General features: G+C 40.8%; 1 long non-coding RNA gene and 1 pseudogene across 1 annotated transcript; one reads left to right on the top strand and one right to left on the bottom strand.

The window, feature by feature from the left end:
* Positions 1-2089: 2089 nt before the first annotated feature.
* On the bottom strand, positions 2090-9056 carry LOC137600615 (uncharacterized; annotated as a pseudogene).
* Positions 9057-14855: 5799 nt separating this feature from the next.
* On the top strand, positions 14856-20750 carry LOC137599698 (uncharacterized). Its single transcript, XR_011036851.1, has 4 exons — positions 14856-14985; positions 18259-18421; positions 20414-20496; positions 20683-20750. It is a non-coding gene; the product is annotated as an uncharacterized lncRNA (long non-coding RNA).
* The last annotated feature ends 4829 nt before the right edge of the window (positions 20751-25579 follow it).

Here is a 25579-nt window from a genome sequence, read left to right as displayed (position 1 = left end):
TCATTTTCTGTTTTCCTGTCACTTTGGTTTCCTGGCCACTTGCACAATTCTTATGCTCTTGGTTGCTCAGTATTTGTTTTTTAATTATGAATGTAATTACTGAATGCCTCTGGATTAAATAAATCTGCATCATTATAGTCAACCCGCCAACACACAAGCTATTGCATTGTTTGCAAAACCTTCCCCTGCACTCTGTGAGAATAGCTGAGTCAACTACACCAACCTGACACCTCCATTTTCTTGCTTTTTCTCCAAGTGAATCCTTACTCAAACACTGTCTCACACACACACACACAGACACACACACGCACACACGCACACGCGCACACATGCACACGCACACACACACACACACACACACACACACACACACGTATTTATGTTTGATGCAAATCTACATCACTGTCACTGGTGGCAATTTTGAAGTTCAAAGCCTTGCCCAAGGATACTTCAACATGTGGACTGCAGGGCTGGGAATCGAACCACTGACCATCTGATAAGCAGATGAAACTCTCCCACTAAGCCACAGCCACTACATACCACTGCACATATTAATTTGACAAGAAAAATGTTTAATTTTAAACAGCAAATGAAACAGATTATCAAGTACAATTACATAGGATTGTCTCAGAGCAGAACTATTATATTGCCACTCTGTCTTTGGGCAAGACACTTTACCTTCCTTGCCTCCAGTGAGGCACTCGCTGGTGTGTGAATGTGTGTGATTGTTCTTGTGGTGGTCAGAGGGGCCGTAGGCGCAGATTGGCAGCCACGCCTCCATCAATTCCCCCAGGGAAGCTGTGGCTACATACGTAGTCTACCATCACCAAGTAGAAATGAGGAGTGAATAATGGTTCCAATGTAAAAGCGACTTTGAGTGTCCAGAAAAGCACTATGTAAATGTAATCCATTATTATTATTATTATTATTATTATTATTATTAATACGTAATAATAAATATCAGATATTTATATCAGAAGAAGATTAAATATCAGCTATGTTGGATTATATCACAAACATTTGTTGACTTTTCATCCATCCATCCATCCATCCATCCGTCCATTTTCCTTTACCGCTTCATCCGCTCTCAAGAAGTCTGATTAATTTCTGTGCAGAGTTTCTCCCCGCATCTGCGTGGGTTCTCTGTGGGTTTCCTGGCTTTCTTCCACCTCCAAAAACCTATCAGTTGAAATTATTAATCTAAATTCAGTGTGCGCATAAGTCATTGCTTGTTGTTTGTGACTCCGCTATGCGCTAAGCGACACATCCAGAGCATACCCCAACTCTCACCCAGAGTCAGCAGCGATAGGCTCCAGTGACACCCGTAACATGTGATGCGGAAAAGTGGCTGTAGACAAGATGATTGTGGTCATCTTGTCTCTAAGAAAATGGATGGATGGATATAAAATTCACCACAGCTGTGCACAGAGACACTGAAACTGAGTGTAATGAGGGACAGAGGTATTTTTATGTGAATACAAGGAGATATAATAAAAGCTCCCATGAAGTTGTCAGTAGTTTCTGGATGTATCTTCTGTATGTCTTCCTGTGTGACAAAGATCTCGGCAGTTGGAAGATCCCAGCCAGAAATTGTTCCACAGAACCTCAACTCCTGAAAGTTTTGCACTTGAAGGTTTTAAAGTCTAGCAGTGGAAACTACCGGAAACGGGTTGTTGCAAAACTGCCGTAACATGAAGAAAAAGGACTCATTATAGACACTTACTGTAGGACTTACTGTAGTGAACTCAAGTAGACACTTGTGAGCATATGACTAACGACAGAGGAAGTCAGGCGTAACATTTTGGTTTTGCAAGTTCCGCAGACTGGTCATCGTTCTCCCCCTACAAGTTGCTCATTTGAGAGAGCACAACGGGCCGCAACTCTACCTCCCACAGCATAATCAGCATACCTACAGGCCCCCTTGTGTGTGTTTGTGTTAGTTACAGGACCCTGTACACACACATATATCAATGTTAAATAAATGAGTGGAAAAGAATTTCCCCAAAGAGGGTTTAATAAAGTACATTTCCTCTTCTTGGTGTCTTGCACAACCCTTACACTCCTCTTCCAGATTCAGTGTCGCCTTGGACTAGGGGGAGTAATGACTGTCCATCTGGATCAACAACCACCGTTATGTACCAACTGCAATACACTCTCCAATAGGACTCTTGAGAGTTATATAGATATGAAACAGAAGTAAGAAAGACTGTGAACAAAGGAAATGAAGGAAATAATTAACAGGTAGCCATTAAGCATGTACACAGGACATGAATAAATGGGAGAAAGGTGATGTCGCAGACCACCCTCTCTATTCAGAGATGGCTTCTCCACTTTGACGTGGATGGCCTCTTTCACTCCTCTCTCAAACCATTTATCTTCCCTGTCCAAGATCTGAACATCTGTGTCCTGAAATGAGTGTCCCTCTTCCTTGAGGTGAAGGAAAACTGCCGAGTTCTGTCCTAATGAGTTGGCTCTTCTGTGTTGAGCCATGCGTCTGTGTAGTGGTTGTTTGATTTCCCCTATGTAGACGTCTGAGCATTCCTCACTGCATTTAACTGCATACACCAGATTGCTCTTCTGACTGTGTGGTGTGGGGTCTTTTGGGTGGACCAGTCTTTGTCGGAGGGTGTTTCCCGGCTTAAAATACACAGGGACCTTGTGTTTGTTAAAGATCCTCCTAAGCTTTTCAGACACTCTAGACACATACGGGATCACTATACCATTGCGCTTGCTCTCTTCCGTCCTCACTGGGTTGTTCTCCTTTCTGGATCTTGTGTGAGCTTTCACGATGGTCCAGTCAGGATATCCACACGTTTTTAGTGCCCCTTTCAGGTGTTGGTGTTCTTTCACCTGGTCTTGGGCACTGGTTGGTAGCTTATCAGCCCTGTCTTGCAGAGTCCTGATGACGCCCAGCTTGTGCTCCAGTGGGTGGTGGGAGTCAAAAAGCAGGTATTGGTCCGTGTGTGTTGGTTTCCTATATACCCCAACATACATCTTTTATGCCGACCTCGCAATCCAAAAAGGGCAAACTGTTGTCCTTTACATCCTCTCTGGTGAACTTGATGTTGCTGTCCACCGAGTTGATGTGTTCGGTGAAAGGTTGCACCTCATGGATTTTACCTTAACCCATGTGTCGTCCACATACCGGAACCAGTGGCTTGGTGGTGTTCCTTTGAACGAGGTAAGGGCCTTGTGTTCCACCTCTTCCAGATACAAATTGGCCACGATAGGAGATATCGGCGAGCCCATGGCACGTCCGTGTTTCTACCTATAGAAGTTCCCTCTGTACTGGAAGTAGGTTGTGTTGAGGCAGAGGTCCAAAAGTTTGCAGATCTGGTCGGGGTTGAGGTTTGTCCTGTCGCTGAGGGTGGTGTCCTGTGAAAGCCGTTGTCTCACCGCTTCCACAGCCTCCGTTGTGGGGACACATGTGAACAGGGAGGTGACGTCGTAGGATACCATGGTCTCATCTGTATCCAATCTCAGTCCTCTCACCTTTTCCACAAAGTCCATGGAATTTTGTACATGATAGGGGTTGTTACCCACTAGTGGAACCAAGATGGTTGCAACATGCTTGGCAATGTTGTAAGTGACAGAGTTGATGCTGCTGACGATGGGTCTGAGTGGGGTTCCCTCTTTATGAATTTTGGGGAGGCCATATATGCATGGTATAGCCTCCCCAGGGTACAGACGAAAGTAGAGCAGGCGGTTTAAAGTTTCGTCCTTCTGTAGCTCCTGTAGGCAGTCCACAACCTTCTTTTTGTAGCTGCTGGTTGGGTCACGCTTCAGGGTCTCATAGGTCATGCTGTCGCTGAGTAGGGACATAACCTTGCTATGGTAATCCGTTGTGTTGAGGATTACCGTGCATCTTCCTTTGTCTGCTGGAAGGATGGTGATGTTTTGGTCCTTACTCAGCGCCGTCACTGCCTTCCGTTCCTGGATGGAGAGCACACAGGTAGACTACATCTGGTGTAGACGGTGTAACCTGAAAGAGATCAGTGACTGTAAAGTAGTGGTAGGTGAGAGTGTAGCCAAACAGCATAGGATGGTGGTGTGCAGGATGACTCTGGTGGTGAGGAAGATCAAGAGGGCAAAGACAGAGCAGAAGATGAAATGGTGGAAGCTGAAAAAGGAACAGTGTTGCATGACTTTTAAGAAGGAGTTAAGACAGGCTCTGGGTGGTCAGGAGGTGCTTCCAGATGACTGGACAACTACAGCTAATGTGATCAGGGAGACAGGTAAGAGAGTACTTGGTGTGTCATCTGGAAGGAAAGTAGATAAGGAGACTTGGTGGTGGAATGAGGAGGTACAGGAGTGTATACAGAGAAAGAGGTTAGCTAAGAAGAAGTGGGACACTGAGAGGACTGAAGAGAGTAGACAGGAGTACAGGGAGATGCAGCGTAAGGTGAAGGTAGAGGTAGCAAAGGCCAAACAAGAAGCTTATGATGACTTGTATGCTAGGTTGGACAGTAAGGAGGGAGAGACTGATCTATACAGGTTGGCAAGACAGAGAGACAGAGATGGGAAGGACGTGCAGCAGGTTAGGGTGATTAAAGTTAGGGATGGAAGTCTATTGACAAGTGCCTGTGGTGTGATGGGAAGACGGAAAGAGTACTTTGAAGAGTTGATGAACGAGGAAAATGAGAGAACAAAGAATAGAAGAGGTGGCTGTTGTGGACCAGGAAGTAGCAAAGATTAGTCAGGATGAAGTGAGGAGGGCATTGAAGAGGATGAAGAGTGGAAAGGCACTCGGTCCTGACATGCTAGAGTGGAGATCAGGCAGTCTTACGTGCTTCTCTGAGTTTCCCCTACCGCACCCCAGCCATATCTAACTCTAACACCCCATTCAGACTGTGTGTTTCCCTCGAACCTGCAGAAATATTGGACTTCCAAAATCTAGAAATACTGCTTCGATTAACCACTTAATCCACATTGTGTGTCTTTTAAATATTAGATCATTGTCATCTAAGCCTCTTTTAGTTAATGATCTAATAACCAATCACAGCATTGACAATTTTGGGCTAACAGAAACCTGGCTGCATAAGGATGAGTATTTTAGTCTTAATGAAGCTTCTCCTCCCAGCCATATCAACATTCATATAGGGCATGATAGTGGACGAGGAGGTGGCGTGGCAGCCATTTACAACTCTAATTTAGCAATTAATCCACAACCTGAGTCTAGCTACATTACTTTTGAGAGCCTGAGTATGAATATGCTAGTCCTAAAATAAATTCACTGATTCTATTGAATTTGTAATTGTATATCATCTTCCTGGACCATATTCCTTTTTTTATTTTGAATTTTCAGAATTTTTATCGAATTTGGCTGCTACCAAAGATAAGGTTATATTAATAGGAGATTTCAATGTTCATTTTGACAGTGTGAATGTTTCTGTGTTGGGTTCAAGTCTATGCTTGATTCTCTAGGTTTCTCACAGTTGGAGGATGATCCTACCCATAAGCACCATCACATCTTTGATCTGATTACTACCCACTGTGTAGGTATAGAGCACCTGACTATTTTCCCACAAAATTACTTCTTGTCAGATCACTTCCTGGTTACACTACTTTTGACGTTGCCATAATTAACTTAACCCACAGGATAAAACCATCTTGACTGGATCAATCAGACCCGTCAGGCTTTTCAGAGTAGAACAGGAAGCAGAATTTTCAGCTATCTGGCCCCTTTACTCTGGAACGATCTCCCAGCCTCGGTCCAGGGGCAGACACCCCTAGCTTATTTGAGAGAAGACTAAAAACCCTCCTCTCTGATAGAGCCTACAATTAGAAATGTCACACATTCTACTTGATATGCTGCTATAGGCCTACGCTGCTGAGGGTATTTTTCCTCGTCTCTCCCGTTAAAGGGAGATACTCTGGAGCTTCTGTCACTTATCTTTATCTTCCTATGCTTTTATAATTCAATACAACTGTTAAATCGCACTCTTTGTTTGCAAGATACTGCCGCTGTCTTTGTGTTTCTGTTTGACAGGTGGGGAACATGCATGGAAGACAGGAAATTTCATAGGCCTGGAAATCCCACCCCCACTCCAGCAACAGCTCAATATGGACATGAAAATTTAATCTGGCCTATCTGCCACTCTCTCTTTGTCTCTCTCTTTTCCTTGATCTATCTCTATCCCCAGTGTATTTCATGAGTTGGATGACCGCCCTCTAGAGCCTGGGTCCTGCCTGGAGTTTCTTCCTCAATGAGGGAGTTTTTCCATGACACCGTGGTTAAGCACTATATAATTGAAAGTTAATTGATTGATTGATTGATTGAGTGATTGATTGATATACTTATGGAGGTATGGATGTGTCTAGGAGAGGTGGCAGTACAGTTTCTGACTGGGTTGTTCAACAGGATCTTAGGTAGTGAGAAGACCCCTGAGCAATGGAGAAGTTTGCTGGTGCCCATTTTTAAGAGCAAGGGAGATGTGCAGAGTTGTGGTAACTACAGAGGAATAAAGCTGATGAGCCATACAATGAAGTTATGGGAAAGAGTAGTTGAAGTTAGACTAAGGGCAGAAGTGAGCATTTGTGAGCAGCAGTAAGGTGTCATGCCAAAAAAGAGTACTACAGATGCAGTATTTGCTTTGAGGATGTTGATAGAGAAGTACAGAGAAGGCCAGAGGGAGCTGCATTGTGTTTTTGTAGATCTGGAGAAAGCTGATGACAGGGTGCCCAGAGAGGAACTGTGGTATTGTATGAGGAAGTCTGGAGTGGCAGAAAAGTATGTTAGAGCAGTGCAGAACATGTGTGAGGACTGTAAGACAGTGGTGAGGTAAGCTGTGGGTGTGACACAGGAGTTCAAGATGGAGGTGGGACTGCAGCAGGGATTAAATCTGAGCCCCTTCTTGTTCGCTATGGTGATGGACAGGCTGACAGACGAGGTTAGACAGGAATCTCCATGGACTATGATGTTTGCAGATGACATCAAGCCATTCTCCCCAGGTGTAACTTCAGTTTCCTCAGAAGATGCAACACTATTTTATATAAGACAAGACAAAGACAAAGAGCTTTATTTGTAATTATACACAGGGATGGTACAATGAAATTGAAAGGCCAGATGGAAAGTCGGTCGAAAGCCGCTGCACCCTGGGTGCACCGCCACAACGGGCCAATATGACCTAATATTCCTTACATGCATGTTTTTCCTGATAATGGGGGGAAACCGGAGAACCCGGAGAAAACCCATTCAGACATGGAGAGAACATGCAAACTCTTCACAGAAAGACCACGTTGGAAATGATGGGGTTTGAACCACTGACCTTCTTGCTGTGAGGCATCAGTGTGAACCACTACTCCACCGTGCATTTTCTCTATTTTCATGAGTATCTACATTGTAGATTCTCACTGAAGGCATCAAAACTATGATTGAGCACTTGTGGAGCTATGTATTTAACAAAAACAGGTGAAATAATTGAAAACATGTTTTATATTCTAGTCACTTCAAAGTGCCCAACCTTTTCTCTGATTACCACTTTGCACAATCTTGGCATTTTGTCAATGAGCTTCAAGAGGTAGACACCTGAATTGGTTTTCACTTCACAGGTGTGACTTATCAGGGTTAACTAGTGTGCTCTCATTCCACGCGGTTAATGATTGCAGGAACCACACGCGATTAACAAATTCTGCAATAGAGCAACAAACTATCTTATTATTTACGGTAATTTAAACATTTATGACCCTCCCCATACTGATATTAAACCACCTATCTGTACTACCTTTTCCCACACTCTTATTGACTGTTTGAAGCACTTTTGTGTCTCACTTAAGTCCGCGACTCACGGAACATATCACACTTCCGGATGCCGTCAGCCAATAGAATGCACGTACGGTATCACGTGACTGCCTACCAAACATCCACAATGAGGTGAAGTTGCGAGCGTTGATGCGCGAATGTGTGAGGGTCCACTGTACTTGAATTTCTTGCTTTATCAATGGGGTTGGGATCATCAGTTGTGTTGTGTTGTGATGTGTTGTGTTGTGTTGTGTGCAGTTGTCAGATTAATACAGACCCAACAGCCCTATTGGACAACTTTATATTATGGCAAGAACCAATCAGCTAACTAAAGAAGAACAAGTGGCCATCATTACTTTAAGAAATGAAGGTCATATTTCAAAAACTTTAAATGTGTCATTTCAGGTGACCTCTTGAAGCTCATTGAGAGAATTCCAAGATTGTTAACTAGGTTTTAAACTAACTAGTTTTTGATCTAACTAGGTTTGAAACCAACTAGTTTTTGATCTAACTAATTAAGTTTTAAACTAAATAGGTTTTGAACTAACTAGGTATTAAACTTACTAGTTTTTGAACTAACTGGCTTTTGAACTTACTAACTAATCCACTAGGTTTTGAACTCACTAGGTTTTCAACTGTTTTAAACTGACTAGTTTTTCAACTAAGTCACCCACGAAGTTAATTTTAAACTAGGTTTTGAGCTAACTAGTTTTTGAATTATTATTTAAAATAGACAGTGTATTTGTTAATTGTTTGTCTACACTGTTTATGTTTACACTGTTATGTGTGCACTTTTACACCCTTCATACCAATACACATAATGCTGCTGCTGCCACAATATCTGTTTATTCTGTATTTTAGAGTTAATGTTGGTTTTCTGTGCATTAAGTCTGGTTTTTTCTCTTTGCACTGTGCATCTTTTTCTACACCAATGCTGCTTTATGTGCCTTAAATTGCACTTTGGGGACAAATAGATTTTTGAATTTGAATTTAAAGATTGTGCAAAGCGGTAATCAGAGCAAAGGTTGTCTATTTTGAAGTAACTAGAATACAAAACATGTTTTCAGTTATTTCACCTTTTTTGGCTAAGTACATACTGTAACTCCACATGTGTTCAGTTTTGATGCCTTCGGTGAGAATCTATAATGTGAATAGTTATGAAAATAAAGAAAACGTTAAATAAGAATTCTTCCCTGCCCCCCCAGGCCGTCCTACTCACCCCTCTCTTGGTCTTTCCTCTTCCCAGCACTTCATCTCGAGGTAACAACGCAGCCACTCTGTGCAGGCAGAGGTCGTGAGTCTTTCGAACATGCATGTAGATGCAGACGGAGAGAGTGCAACAGCTGGTGCACAGAATCAGGCTAAGTAGTGACAACTTTGTCACACCTGTCTCTACAGTATTGCGTCTAATTTTCAAAAAGTCTTGCTGTTGCATGTTGAATACAGCTGAGTGTTTTGACATCTAGGACATACAGCAGATCCTGCAGACCATAGAGCTGCAGTACCCAGAGACAGGAGAGTACAGTACTGCAGTCAATAGGACCTGCTGTTGCTCTTAAGAAGTATAGATGAGGTGTGAAAGCACACGTGTTACGAACATCTGTTCACATTACTCCCATTTTCTACTGTGCTTGTCACGGAGCAATTACTGCCTCCATTAGCAGTTAAACACATCTGTTCCAATGATTACGTGCATTAATTTCAGTTACTATGTGCTCTTTAATTGTTGCTTTCCAGCTGTGGGTTTCACGACGAGAGCTCTACCACATATTCTTCAGGACGACAGCTGAAGAGCAGAGGCAACTCATTTGTCGGGACAGTCAAGTGCGTTGGATGAGGCGTTTCCATTAACACCTCTCTGGAATAAATAATAAGTTGTATTCACTGGAAGACTGTTTGGGTTCCTAAAAGAAGTAGATGTTCTGTTTTTTTATTCATTAAAAATTTGCCTGTGTTGTGGGATGCCTGTTGTGTATTCTATTTATCTCATGGTCTGCTGCATTGCATCTTCTGTTATTTCATTAATAGATAAAAATCTTATCATAAAACCCACACAAGTTGTTTGTAGTGGTGTTTCTGTTGACCTACTTGTTTTCCTGGTCTCAACATCGACTTTCACTTCGTCGAAAAATCAGAAAATACAGCTTCTGCTGACGTTTAGATTTTACCAAATTGAAGCAAAGCCTCTTTCTTCTCAGCGTTTGTCAAACTTTATCCGTCTGTGCCACCAAGCTATACTGCTCCTCTTGTTTAAAATGAAGCATACTGTAATACCTAAATGTGTTAACATGGTGGTTGCTGTCATATAGACATCTCTAATTATGCAAAGAATTTAGGGTAAAATTAGACCTCCTGCCACATGGGAACAATGATCCTACTGTACTTGTGTCAAGTTTTGTAATTGCAGGTCACTTGTGAAGTGTCGGTGTTTAAGGGCCTGAATGTTTGTCCTTGGCTGATGATGCCAAGGACTGTTTGTCTTTGTTTAAATCTGATTTGTGTAGCTGCAGAAACAAATTTAAAGTTTAGTCCTTTAGAAATTTAGCAGAACCCAAATTGCACAATAGCTGTCACCCAAATCCTGAAGAAAGAAAATATATTTCTCGGCTTTCAAAAGGAATGTGGTAAAATACTTTCTGGCTAAATTATCAGAGTAGGTGTGATCAGTGATTCTTAAACAGGGCAGCTTGCTGACTTTTCATGATGAACTTAAAGAGCTTGTAAGACACACTGACCTGATTTTCTGCTGCCTCTAGAGGAGTCATATACTCATGAAAATTTCATCACAAACCCATGCAATTGCTGTGAAACCAGTTGTAGAAATATTTTACAGAGGCAGAAAGGAGTGGTTGAGACACACCTGATAAGATGTTAAGTATGTCCCTTACTTTTAGAAGATGCAAATCATTAACTCCTTATCTTGCTGCTTTGTCAGTTGGTATGTACAGTAGTTGTTCAGTTGTTTGCTTGTCTGTCACGCCACCAGAAGACCCCTTTCACCCACCCCAAAAGCCAATCAATAAGAGATACTACACGAAGGATTCCTGTGATTTCTTGTTTGGTGTTTTCACCAATAATTATGTTTGTTATGTTTACAGAGGGGCAGCACAGTGGGTAGCGCTGTCGCTTCACAACACGGTGGTTCCAGGTTCAAGTCCCGATCTTAGCAGAGTTTGCATGGGTCCGTGTCTGCGTGGGTTCTCTCAGGGTACTTCCTCCCACCTCCGAAAACATGCGCTTCAGGTTGATTGGCCGGTCCCAAATCTGTCTTTGTGTGTGGCTCCGCGGTGTACTGGCGTCGTGCCCGGAGTGTCCCCCGCCTCACGTCCCATGCCTGCTGGGATAGGCTCCAGCTCCCCATGACCCGCTACAGCGGATGAAGCGGCAGAAAATGAATGAATGAATGTTTACAGAGAATAAGTACGGCTGCCCGTACACCCTCTGTTCACCCAGCTCAGGATAAAGGGTACTGACTTGGTGATAAAATGTACCCTGGATTCTGAAGGTGTAAGGGCTACGGCCAGGAGGGGGGACTAAATTGGCATTCATGGAAGCAACAGCAAAAGTGCTGTTATACTGCCTTTTGTTGTCTCTAAAGTTGCAGGCTTGTGATGTATCTTGAGTCAGTAAATTTAGGAGTTCTGGAGGGCATGGGGGCACTGGGAGGAGGGCCACTTTCCCTTGAAAGCAGCAGATGCTGGACCTTTCTTTGTTGAAGCGTGGTGCCTGACAGTGGGGGCATGGATGGGTCATTGGGCCAAGGTATAAGGGCTTACTGGCAAAAAAAAGTCCTGGCCTGCAAGTAGGAGCGATGCCCTCATTGCCTTGCTACAGCGCCTACAATGAAAATTAACATTTTTGAAAACTTTTACATAAATTAATGACCACAATAATTATAAGCATAGTTTAAAGGTAGGCTTTGTGTGAACTAATTTTTGTGTAAAATTTGAACTAATTATATCTGGTATTGCATATAAAACCACATTTTTTTCACATGCTCATATGATCAATGAATGGAAATTTGTTTTGATTCAAACCCTGCCTGGCATGTCCTCAACATCATTGTGAACATAAGCCTGAGTAGGTAAATTTGTATTGTATTGTAAACATGATAACTTACAGGGCTAAAGAGAATAAATGACTGCCATAAATATCATTGCCTAATCAAGAAATCAAGGCAACACAGTTATCATACAAATATAAGTGATACCTTCTTGTGAGGCATTTTTCCTGTTCTTTCAGTGGTATATCTTTTGCTGAACATTGTTCCATGTGACTTTCAGGTGCATTTCTGGAAAGTTTTTCTTTTTGCTTTTTCATTTATGCTGTTCGGGAGCGCTCCCTTAAAAAATATTTGAACAATAAAATAAACAAATGAGCTATGTTTTTGATTTAGTTCATGGAATTTAAATGGCAAAAACCTGAAAAGTGAAAAACATGAACATTTCTAAAACATGATCAAAAAAACCCTATATAATAATGCTACAGTAAAAAAAAAAAAAAAACTGTCTAAAATGCTTAATATTGGTCAGATTTTCAATCCCTAAAATGTCATATAAACCTGACATTGTGTACTGGATGCCAGTAGATGGCGCCAAAAAATTTGAATCCCATGCTTGTACTCGAACTGATGATATACTTTACACCAGAACTTATTAGAAGTATGTCGCGATAACCACTGAATAATATATAGCTCACCTTTCTTTTTCTGGATGCATGTATAATTATTTCTTCTCCTAACGTAGCAGATGCCTTATGCCATACTGTTCACGTGATTCCTTCTGGCAGATGGGTTGTGATTGGTTGGTGCCATATTTGGTTGGGCGCTTGATTGACAGGTAGTGGGTGGAGTTGGTGACACTGTGACAGCATGACATATTTTCATGAGCTTATTCAAATAAATAGGTGGGGAGATGCATCTGCAGCTTTAACTCTTCCGGCTCCTTGTGCCGGGCGTGTTGTCCCACATCTTGGGTCTCCCTCCCATTCCGTTGACGAGGCTTCTTCTCAGGGGGTCACTGCTCTTTTATTGTCCACTGTGAGTAGGGAAAATCTTCTTGACTGATGGGTGAGGCTAAATGCTCACTGTTGATTACTCCTTCCTCTTCATCGCTTCCTTTCTCCTTCTGCTGCACAGAGTTGGAAGGGTTTGGGGAAGGTTCGCTTGCCCTATGGTAGCCTGATAGGTCATAGATGTGCAGGGAGGGATGTCTTCCTCCTGACATGCACACTGGGCTGTTCTTCCGGTGTTTTGGACATCTTCATCAGTGGTGAACTGGGGATCCGGTTCGAAGGACCATAAAAGAGAGTAGGCTGACAATGGCTTCTCTCATAAACTTGGGTTCCAGAAATCGCCACCCACCACTGAGGTGACTGATCAAATCACTGCGAGTACAAAACTTCTGGTTGAACACTTTATTGTTGTCAAAGTGGCTTGACAGGGTGTACAGAAACATATAACTTCTGACTAGATCTGTCTGTGTGTGGTTCCTAAAAAGGGAGGAATAACGAGCAGTCATAGACTGGAACATCCAGTGACACCCCTGAATTTTGAATTTTACTCTAGCCGACTTGTATAGGTCAAAGATCAAAGCTAGTGCTCTGACCTATTGTCATAGATCACAGCACTAACTTTGATTTATGGTCTTACTCGCACTGGCCTTCTCCCTCGTCTTTCTATCTTATCCAGTTCCTGAGTGTACAAAAGTCAAAATTTGACCTTGACCTAGTTTTCTCAAGGTCAAGGTCATCATGGGATTTTCATCCCCTTTGCCGCCTGGGTAACGTGCTTTTGTTTCATTTTTCTATCTGTAACGTTTGCAAAGATATTTGATGAACTAAGGGCCAACGGTCAAACACTGACAATTACATCACCGCTTTGAAAGAGGATGTAAATACACTATCAGAAATACATGCATATAATTATTGAATCTAGTCATAATAAATGAATGTTAAAAGGGTTGTCTAGCGTATGCTGCCGCTATCTAACACTGCCACAAGATGGCGCCATAAACCCACAGAAAGGTGCAGATTGGACATTGCTTGCATCAAACCATCAAACTGTGAATACAACACATACCTGCAACGCTTCTTGATCTAATTAACAGAATATAGAGGTACAAAAGTTTGACCATAATCAAACTCACAGCAGATAGCTGCTAGGAATAGCCCGATCGTCACCAGAACACAGGTAGGAACCGCGGCACCCTTAATTGGTTTCTAACTAGATGGATAACACATAGTAGATATGGGATGCACATTACTTACACTTCAATGGACGTACACAACCGTTGAAAACAATGGCTGCAACACCCGTTTGGAACTTGATTAGAGTCACTGCTGATCTCTGCTGACTCCCCCGTCGTCTCCCTGAGCTGCAGCGGGTACATCATGGACTCTACCAGTCTGGAGAAAGGGCGCGGAACGTACCATTCTTAAAGAGAGGGGTGAACTAGTCCAAGGGCTGTTAGCCTTTTTAGCAAGCGTATGGACAGGTCTGACACTGTCACTACTCAAGCCTGATTCTGTGCACCGGCTGTTGCAGTCTCTCAGTCTGCATCAAGCCTCTCACGATCGCTGCCTGCACGCTTCTTTTTCATTCTTTTTTTAATATATACTCAAATGATCCTGTCAATGAAGACAGGTCCGTGAAAATATTGTCTTAGATGAAACCGGTCAGTGACGCAAAAAAGGTTGGGAACCGCTGACATAGCCTATTCAGAAAAGCCCTTGTGTTGAAAGTTGTGTTTTGTAGTATTTCTCTGTGGTGTATCAAATATTCTATGACAATACTTTCCTTGAGAAATACTTGAAACGTGACAGTCTTTGTAAGTATTTATCTTCAACTAAATAATTTCACTTCTTTTTGCAATTTGTAGATGCATTACATGATGATGACAAGCTATTTGTAATTATGGAATTAAGTGTTTCATCATCTGTCTGATGAAATCTTTTAATTTATTGATGTATATCATGTATGTTTGTTGATAAACAGCTTACTTTATTTTGTATATGACTAGTAAACATGTTTTCAAATGGTCTGATTTTTCTCTCTTGTGTAATTAACAGAAATACAATCCATAGCTTTGATGCTTTCAATCTTTGATTTTCAAAGCCCACAGACCTTTTGTTTTGTTCATTTAAACCCGACTGGAATGGCACGAGCCATTCCGAAGTACAACCAGCTATGACAGCAGACATCTTTTCCAGTCATCCAAGAGCCGTCAGCCCGTCCAAACAGTAAGGTTAGTCATATTTCTATTCTTGAGTCAAGTCCAGTATTTCAGAGTGCAGTAATCCATCACTTATTTGCGCTTCAAGAGGCACGGCTTCATTACATCACAGATTTTTAGTAGGTAGTCACGTGATACCGTACACACATGCTATTGGCTAAGAGCATCCGTGTGCGCTGCATTCCGAGACTCATGGTTCTTCCTACAACTTTTCTTTAATTCAGAAGTGTTTCAAACAATCTATAAGAGTGTGGGAATAGGTAATACAGATGATGGTTTAATATCAGTATGGGGAGGGTTCATAAACGTTTAAACTACCGTAAATAATTAAATTAGTTTAATGAAATTCTGCGATAAACAGAATTTTGTTTATCACAGGTGCTCCTGAAATGCACTAACCGTGAATAACGATGGATTACTCTATCTCCATTACGAGCATGTGAAGACAGTGCCTGATGGTCAGTGGACTCTGTCTCCATAGCAACGGTGAAAGACAAACTGTGGCGAGACAGAGTGGCTACCTTTATGTTTCCAACATCAAAAACAAATGGCTAGAGGCTGTGTTTTTGGGGTGAACTGTGCCTCACAGGAGCGCAATGGGTAGCACTCTTCTGCACAGCAAGACAGTTCTGGGTTCAAGTCCCATTCTGTGCGGAGTTTGTCTGTTCTCCCCTTGTCTATGTGGGGTTTTTTATCTCCCACCTCCAAAAATATGCACTTCAGATGAATTTGCTGGTCTCAAATTGGCTGTAGATGTGAGTGTGTGCATGCAAGTTTTTGTGTCTTGAGTGAATGAATGAACAATCCATAATATTAGATTCAAACACAGTACATTGATGTGTCAATAATTGAAATGTGCTCTTTCAAGTTCAATATCCTACATTGATTTTCAAATTATTCAAGCTTCCTACCTATCTTAAAAACAGATGCACATCAAGACAAACAGAAACAAATAAGGCAGTCAGAGGCTGCGACATCACCTTACACACTTTTTTTTTCCCCTTTTCATTCATTTTCTTCCACTTTATCCATCGCAGCGAGTCACAGGAAGCGGGAGCCTATCCCAGATGGCATAGGGGATAGGCACGACACCAGTGCACCACTGAGCAACTTTTTGAAAACGCATCGAAAACGATTCGCGTCCACACGACAGCATTTTCAAAAAAAATCTCCATGAACACATAAATCAGTGCGTTTATCAACACGTGTACAAGCAGAACAACTCTGAGAACGACAGGAGAGCGGACCGGGACATGTGGAAATTCACGGTGTTCTTCATTGAGGAGAACCTCCATAACAGAGTTCTCCCACCAGCAGACAGCACATCTTCTTTTCTTTTCCTCTTTTCTCTATCACTTTCTTGGGGTCCATAGTAAATACTCTAAAAGTTAATATATTTACGTAAAACTATCAGAACACCTCATGGGTCAAGGGCCGAATGACGACAACGCTGCAAAGACACCTATCTAGCTACATATAGAGGTCCCTCTTAGCCAATGGGATGCCAGGAAGGTGCTAGGCAATAGCCAATGGCAGAGCAGCTGTAAGAATGTTACATTCAGGAAACTTTGGGAGCTGCAAGTATCAGCCCATATATATTTTTACCTTTCGTATCCTGAAATTTCTTTCATAACAAGAGGCAATATTTTCCTGTTTAGGCGTTTCGTAACTTGTAAATTTCGTATGAGGAGACGTTTGTAAGTAGAGGTACCACTGTATCTTGTTAAGCATTTGACTGACAAGGTCCATCGCCTCCATATGCAAGTAAGTCAGGGGTAAAATCCAGAGGGAATGTTTGTACACACAGTGCTTCTTGGTGCAAGATGCAGTGAAATGCAAGAAGATTGCGATCCAACACTTTGTGTAGCAAAATCACAAACCCTTTTTGTGACCCTCTCATATTAGGGTCCCCATCTGTAGGCACTGAAATCAGGTGGTTTGTGTTTATTCCTTTTTCATTTAAACGCTTCCGCACATCATTACAATGTCATCTTCCCATGTTCGGCCTTTCAGTGGTATCAATTCAATCATTTCTTCTCGCGGCCCATCGGAGTTTATGTACCTGCACAACAACACTGTCTGTTCAATATCAATCACATCATATGACTCATCACGTTTAATTGATTTTGCTTAAGTTTAATTAATATCCTTGATTTACTAATTGATGATGTTGCATGCCCTTTACTTCACTGACTGTGTGGAGAGAAGCATGTCTTTAATTTTCTGTGTTATCTCTGTTTTGTTTTCGTAGTCTGAAAATGGGTGCTATGACATTTTAATGAATGATTCCTTCATGTAGTCACCATCTGTGAACAGGTTTCCACGCTTTATTTTCTCTCTGGTTCAACAAAACTAGCAGCAGTATTGGAGTTAGGAGATGTAATCCACTTCTTAAATCTATCTTTGTACTCCTATAATTTGTCTAGTAGTGCTGCAATCACATAAACATGTAGGCAATCCTTCCACATTGGCAATAAAAGCAAGTGATTTGGTCCATGCTTCCTTGAATCCTCTGTTCTCATCAGCTATCTTTCTCTTTTCCTCTTTGGGATCCATCGTCCATCATACACCTTCCCGTTTGTTTTCAAACCTGGCAAAGCGTCACGCTGAAACATGTGTCGCAGGCTATGACTCAAATCTTTGTTGACAGAAATGTTGAACGACTAATACAGTCATATTCAAGAAAAAGTGTCATGAGAAAGTTTTTTATAAGTTTTGTTTGTAAAGTCTTTTAGCTACAAGTAGAATATCTGTCTATTTTTCTTCTTTTCAGTATTATTTTTTCATTTTGTGATTTTTCTCCAGGGAGCCACTGGGGAAGCACTAAAGAGCTGCATGCGGCTCTCGAGCCACGGGTTGCTGACCTCTGTTTTAAACCATTTGAAAAATGAAAGATATTTTTCTGTTAAATTTGTGTGGTGCTGTGAGTTGTGAATTAATATGATAAGTATTTTGGATAACGGGGCCACCATCGCCAATGCTTGCTCCGGAGGGTTCTGTTGGGTTTCTTCATTTATTAAAGCGTTTCAAAATGTCTGAGGATGGGATTAAGCTATATAAATAAAGGTTGATTGATTGATCTGTTGTCTGTATTGTGATTCTGTTGATGCGTGGATCATGTAAAACATTGAAAACATTGCAGAAAGTGTCAGATGAACACAAATGTAAAATGTTATTCAGAAAATGAGAATACAAAAATACTCTGAACGTTTTAGCTATATTGTGTTAACTGTTACCCTGACACTAACGTTATCACACTTTGTCTTTATCTCTATCTGGATGCAGCTTGATGGAAGACAGAAACAAGGAGGAACATGACAAACCTCCACCCAGACTGTCTGTCCGCCCCAGGACTGGAGTGATTCATATACCCATAGACTTAAGCACAGACTCCTCACACAGACCACGTGCAAGCTATGTCGCTGATAAAGCACAGCCTCCTACCAAGGTATGACTTCCGTTTAGTCACTGAAGGACTAAGAGTTGTGCTGTGTATGTTTGTGTAAGCAGATGGGTTTTGTGCTCATTTCCATTGTTTAATGGAAACTCCCAACACAGACTTTAAAGCAGGGTCCCCAACCTTTTTTTACCCCACGGACCAGTTTCATCTAAGACAATATTTTCACAGACCAGTCTTCATTTGCTTGATAATCATTAATGAGGCCAGGATGGCTTTAGTCTAATAATAAATCATCTGCAGTGGTTTTATGTCAAATGCAGACATCAATAGACAATAAACAACCTTTTTTTCATAAATTGATAATATCTCTGTAAACAAAATAATTGAAAGAAATAATTATATTAAAAACTTGATTGAAGTGACTGCGCAGATGATTTATTTTGAAATATAGCAACTTACAATCAGTGCATTCAACGTAGGAGAAATACTGATCATTTCAATAAAAGGGTGAACAAGTCAATCAAATAATAACAATTACAATAATTAGTGGTTGGGGACCGCTGATCTAGGGGTAACGGGAGACAATGACACCTGAAGTGTGTTTCAGACGTCCGGTCTGCTCCGCAGTTTGGTTTTCTTTACAGTCACTTCACAAACACAGGAGGTTGGAAATGGAAGCATGGTTTCCGATGCTTGATGGGCGATCTCAGGATAATCTGCCTTGACTTTAATCCATAACACTGGCACAGATGTGGGCGCTTAATTTTGAGGTACCCCGTCATGTGACCGAGACCTGTCAAGCGGGCAGACACACGCATGTCTGCAAGTCATTCCACACAGACGTCATTTTTCAAAATAAAACATCTTTAGACTGTTAATCAATTAAATAAGAAAGTCAGACGTTCTGTGCCGCTTGGTACCTAATGTCAGCTTGAAGCTTGTAATGTCCACTTTCTGACAAACTCACCTTCTGTGAACAGCTTTCCTGCCATTCTGCTGTGTAGCTGGATTCACTCACTGTATTATTGTCTTTGGTTGCTTTCTTAACCCTCGTAAACCCCTTGGAATAAAAATAGACATTTTTGTATAACTTATTTGTTTATCTCACGATATATCAGACATTTAAAAGGATAGATATCTGAAATGCCAGATTTTTATTTGCAATTTATTTTCTCAATTCCTAGATGACAGTCCTTGGAAGTGTATATATTACAAGATTTGAATTTTTCAGTCATGTTATCTTTTTATTTTTCATATATTTAATTTAATTTTTTAATTTAATATACTGTTTTGTTCCCCGAATGGAAATTAAGAATGCACACTCTAGCTAATGATTCAAATGCATGCATATATCTATTAGTGTGTACCGGCCCCTGTAGCACACACATACACAAGGGGGCCTGTAGGCATGCAAGGGAGGTAGAGAGGCAGGCAGCTCCATCTTGGTGCGCCTTAAATGCGCAATTTGTAAAGGGGACGGCACCTTGCTCAAGGGCGCCTCGGCAGTGCTCTGGAGGTGAGCTGACACCTCCCACTGTCAGTTCACCTCCGGGTATTTTTTTTGGGCGGGATCAGGAATCGAACTGCCGATCTTGAAATCATAGGACGACCCTCTCTACCGCCCGCTTTACCACTGAGCCACTGCCACCCCAGTGTGTGTGTGTGTATATATATATATATATAATTTAAAAAAATTCTCAGCAGGGACAGACAAGCGCAAAAAACAGGTAAACTGTAAGCTGTGTGGAATAAATAAATTATGTACACTGGAAGACTGTTGGGATTCAAATAATCCAAAAAAGGAAGAAAGAGAGGAAAGAGATTTGAGTTTTTCTGATCTTACATAGCGTGTTCTTCAAGAATCTACTGTATGTGGCCAGTGTATTGTGTGTTTTGGGATTCAAATAATCCCAAAATAACATTAACAGAATTATTTTGGGAGAGTGTTGTAGAAAGTTAATGTATATGTTTTATTAAGTAAAGGGTGCAAACACTAATCTGCACATTTATTTGTTTATTTATTGGTGTGTGTGTGTTTAGAGTGGGCACACAAACCGATCCAGAGGAACAAGCTTGGCATCAGCTTCAACACAAACGTCACTGAGGAGGAAAAGAGGAAAGATGTGAGTTTGTCTGGTCTTATGTAGTGTGTTCTTCAAAAATCTGTGTAGCCAATGTATTGTTGCGTTTTTTTTAAATGTTATCCGCAGCCTGTTGTACTTTTTTGTGAGTTGAAAATTTTGCAGCACAGGCTAAGAAAATCAGAGTTCCTCTGCCAATGGCTAAAAGCTGTTTTCTCTTCTCTCCAGGATCCCGAAACAAGCAATTGCAACTAACATGGGAGTAGTAACGTGGATTGAATGCTGTGCTGCAGCCTCTGCCAAGCCGTAGTGTTTCTATTTCTCACTTGATTTGTAGTACAGTTCAACTTTTAGTTCTCTTCTTTCACATATGTAAGTACGTATACATTGCATTCAAAAACACACAATCCCCTCTTATATTTGGAGATTTTGAAGTTTTGTTAGTATTGTCGAAATGTGTTATTTGTTTACAAAAATATGTTGTATGTTGGTGTTGCTGATACTACATGGATAAGGTAGTACTTAAGTGTTGCCTTGTATGTTTTTTCTGTTGTGATCAGATGCCCACCAAAGCCATGTAATCCAATTTACTAGTTTTACTGTATGTTAGACATTTCTCTGTTGTTGATAATAAATGGTTTTTAAAAGTTAAGTCTTTGTATTAAATCACCAGTACCGTATTGAATAAATAGCTGCTAGTCGGCTACAGCTAGGCTAACAGAGAGTTAAGTGTTTTATGCAACATGTTATGTATTTGGTTCTTTATTTATTTCTATTCTTTTAATTTGTCCCACTTTAGTAGTGTTGGTAATTATTTTATTATTGTTGTTGTTATTGTTGTTGTTGTTGACATCCTCATACTGGAAGTCTGAAAGGAGAGGGATGTCAGTGTCTTTCCCCCGCCCCTCCTGTGATGTGCCCCATGCTTTGTTGTTACAGGGTCTGGGTAAAGAAATAAAGCACAACAGATCGACTCCACATCTCCTCTGCTCCTTCAGCCACCCCTAACACAAAAGAGTTATAATTATAAATGTAACAGGCCATTTGAGTTCCGTCTATTGCCAGCGCTTTGTAGCAATTGATATCCTAAATTATGTAAAAAAGAAGGAAGGAAGGAAGGAAGAGGGAAAAAGATGCAAGTTTTTCCGGTCTTACGTAGTGTTCTTCAAGAATGTGTTGCTGTGTTTTGTTTTAAGGTTATCAACAGCCTCTTGTACTTTTTTATGAATACAAAATTTTGCACCACAGGCTAAGAAAATCAGTTCCTCTTTAACCTGTTATTATTTATTTATTTGTTTGTTTGTTTGTTTGTTTATTCAGTTTATTTTTCTTCTTTCCAGACATGTTATAACAACATATTTCACTTTCATCAGTGTTGAAACATCAACAACATCCGGAAAAAAAAAAAAAAGTTTAACGGGTAGAAGCTATTGGCTTGTAAGATTCCCGTCCCCTAAATTATCAACAAAACATCTCTCTCATTAGAATATGTAATCAACAAACTCAGACATTAAATTCTTCTTCAACCAGCTCATACATTGAAATTTGACAGATGTTCATACCACTATCCACCTCAAGATACTAGCCTTTTACCCTAGAATATAACAATGTTTACATTGTTCCTAGGAACACAAGGTTTGTTAACGTCATGGATAGTCAAACCAAGAAGTTGACCTTGCCAGTGTTCTCCACAAGAATATAATGATCATATTCCCTTCTTTCAGCAGACAGTGTTTATACAAGAATTAACCAGTTTGTTGCAGACACTTGAACAGTTTCACATGGTATTATATTCTCAAAAGATATCAACATGCTCTTTAAAGTCTCAAAATTAATGTTATCCCATGTTATCACAAATACATGTTGTTGTTTTGTTTTTGTTCATTAGTCCATGTTTCTGACATCAATGATGTTGATTTTTTCAACCGTTCCATGAAATACTTGACGTGTCCAAAATTGTAGAGCTCCCAATATTGAAGTGACTCTCTTGTGCTGATCTTTGGTGTAGTAACAATTCTTGTCCGTCTTTATTGCTCATATTTCACCAACTCCTCTTCACTCCTGATCACCATTGTTTTCATCTGGTCCGGAGAAAGCCCCTTTGTTTTATCAAGATCCTGCAGTTGTTGGTCCAGGTGTCGTCGATCAGCCCATTCTTCTTCAGTTGTCAAGCTTTTTAGCGATATCAGCATTCTTTTTAGTGAGATTCTCATTAATGTAGACATTTTTTCCTTTCAGTTTGAAGCCTTGTTTCAGAAGAGCAATCTTGTGTTTACGATTGTTGAATTTTATCAGCACTACAGATGGTCTCCTACCTCCAGATGGTAATGGGTAACATGTCTCAATCTGGTCCAGATCTATAGTTATCTCCAGATCCCTCAGCTGAGAACTCACATGTTGCTCCAGAGATTTGATGTCAGCGCTAGCCACAGCATTTCTGTAATTCCTCAGCTTGATTTTGATTCCAGTGATGATCATATCATTTATACGAATGCTTTGTTCCAAATCATCCATTCTTTGTTGTCCCTGTTCTAAGACAACAATTTTTCGGTCTTTTTCATCCATGTCTTTCTGCATTTTCTTCATTTTGTATTTAATTTCTTCCAAGGCGTCTAGCACCAGTTTTAGCTTTTCTTCCAACTTTTTATCAAAGTCACTCCCTAACTTATCAAAGTTGCTCTTTAACTCACTCTTTCATTTGTTCATAGAGACCATCTGGTCTTTAGTATCCTCCGATTTTCCTTTTGGTTTCATCATTTTGCAGAGAATAAGTGAGAGTCAGTGTGGGTATGAGTTAGAGAGGTAGCGGCAACAGGAGACAGAAGAAAGACGTCTAATCTCGTTGAGAGCCGTCTATATTAACCTGTTACTATTAAGCTGTTGTTATTAACCTGTTGTTATTAGCTCGTTATTAACTTGTTATTGACCTGTTATTAATCTGTTGTCATTAACCTGTTATTAATCTGTTGACATTAACCTGTTATTAACCTGTTGTTATTCACATGTTATTAACCTAGTGTTATTAACCTGTTGTGCAGGTACCAAGGTCAAGAGGAGGTTGTGCAACAATGCATGGCCAACCAGAGCTGAACACCCTCTTCCGCTCCTTCATTAAGCTTCTCACGTTCAGCACTAAAACCTGAGGCGAATGCGAAAAGAGGATGGAAATAATTAAGACAAGAGGAATAAGAAAAATAAAATACAAAAAACTGAATGATTGCTCCTACCGTACAATCCTCTTCAACCCTCTAAGATTTTAGGGTGAATTTTTAAAGCCTTTGTTGAACACAAGGGGGACTGTTCGAGGAACCTCAGACACTGGCTACAATTCTTTTTCTTGTTGTTGACCAATGACTAAAGAAATGTCTTACATTTTTTGAGAAGGATGGACCCCACTGATTCAAGGGACACTGGTGGGTCAAGAGGGAATTGACCTTTGAATAAAAGGGAAAGAAGCAATGTCGAAGAACAAAGATGAGAAGCCACAACAGTTATTGGTAGAGCCACTGACATCTTATTAACTGTGTCATAAAGACAATGGTTCAAAGAGAAACTATTACTCTTAGTTTTTACATAAATTATTTTTGAAGACTAACATAAGTGTTGGCTTTTGATGAGAATGGAAGAGGGTGAGAATTCTTTTTAAAAATGCGGGGAGAGTGATATAGAGAATGTCAAAAGGTGACAGCAAGAAATTTGAAGTGTGCTTCAATGGTGGAAAGGAGGTTTACATCATACAGGCGCCTTCCATGGATGTGAAAAACGTGGGTTTCAGAGATTCGTCAAGTCCTTGCAGGACAGCTAAAGGCATGCAGAGAATCCTTCACCTTCCTGCATGCCATCAGATCATTCCTGTTACCTGTACTCCTCAGCAACTTGTTGCCCAGTCAATCGACACCCACTACATGTACTCTGTTCATAGTAGACTCATTCACTTAGTGACTTGTCCTACTCTTCAGCATTCCTGTTCATGTGACTACCATGTTCTGATTTAACTTGTTTCTTGGATTCTGATGTGTCTGTTTGATTTTCTGATTGCCCGATTTCTGAACTCTCCTTGTTATTAAAGCCTTGGATTCAGAGGAAAAAAATTATTAAGCTGTTATTAACCTTAAAGGTCCCATATTATACTGAAAGCTGAATAACATTAATTAATGTAATTCAGCTGTCAGATGTCCAACTACACTGTACAGTAATCCCTCATTACGTGCAGTACCACCTGCGATAAATGAAATTCCGCAATATAAAGCCATGTAATCCGATGTACTATTTTTCTGTTGTGATCAGACGTCCACCAAAGCCTTGCAATCCAATTTACTATTTTTATTGTTTGGGATTTTGACGCTCTATATGTTGAACATTCCTCTGTTGTTGATTATACAGTGGTACTTCTACTTACGAAATTAATCGTAAGTGCAGCTACTTGGATGTTGCGTTCAGGAACCTGTGGGAGCTGCGAGTAGCAACTGATGCTGTACATATATGTTAACGCACCATTTTTGACACTTTGCATTACATCTGCACCATTTTTAACACTTTGAATCACATCTTATAATTCACTATTGTAAATCACCACTTTTTAATTAGTGTGCCTGTTAAACCATCTTTACCTTGCAGATAACAATAACTCATAACATCCTAAATTTGACCTCTGACTGAAGAATTATGTGATTCTGCCAGCATGTCCTTGAGTGGATCCTGCAGCTGCGAGATAGTAGAGTGAGCCTCCAGAGAACATGAAATAATTGCCATAATGTGGGAAAATGGAGAACATCTTGTGGTGGCATCTTCTGATAGGATGAGAGTTAGATCATCCCATGTGAACACCTACTAGACAGGGTATAAATATTGTATGTATATTATGGCTCTTTGCACACAGCTTGGAGTTTCTTTCCTGTTAGTCTCTGTGCCCAGAAATTTCTGTAAATAAAGTACTTTCTGTTTTTACAATTTTACTTGGTTTTTGTCCTGTTTATTTAACTTCTAAAAGAAATCGTCCGAGTTCAAGATCAACGAATACGCCGAAAGGCCACGAGGTCAGGACCAGGTTTTCCACTACTACCGTCCCCCAGCAGCAGGGGGCGCTGTCGCCCACTCAGCGTCACGCGACTTCCTACCAGTCGAT

The sequence above is a fragment of the Antennarius striatus genome, chromosome 8 (assembly GCF_040054535.1).
Source record: "Antennarius striatus isolate MH-2024 chromosome 8, ASM4005453v1, whole genome shotgun sequence".
Taxonomy (NCBI): domain Eukaryota; kingdom Metazoa; phylum Chordata; class Actinopteri; order Lophiiformes; family Antennariidae; genus Antennarius; species Antennarius striatus.
The sequence above is the reverse complement of the archived record's forward strand: the minus strand, read 5'-3'. Positions and strand labels throughout refer to the sequence as shown.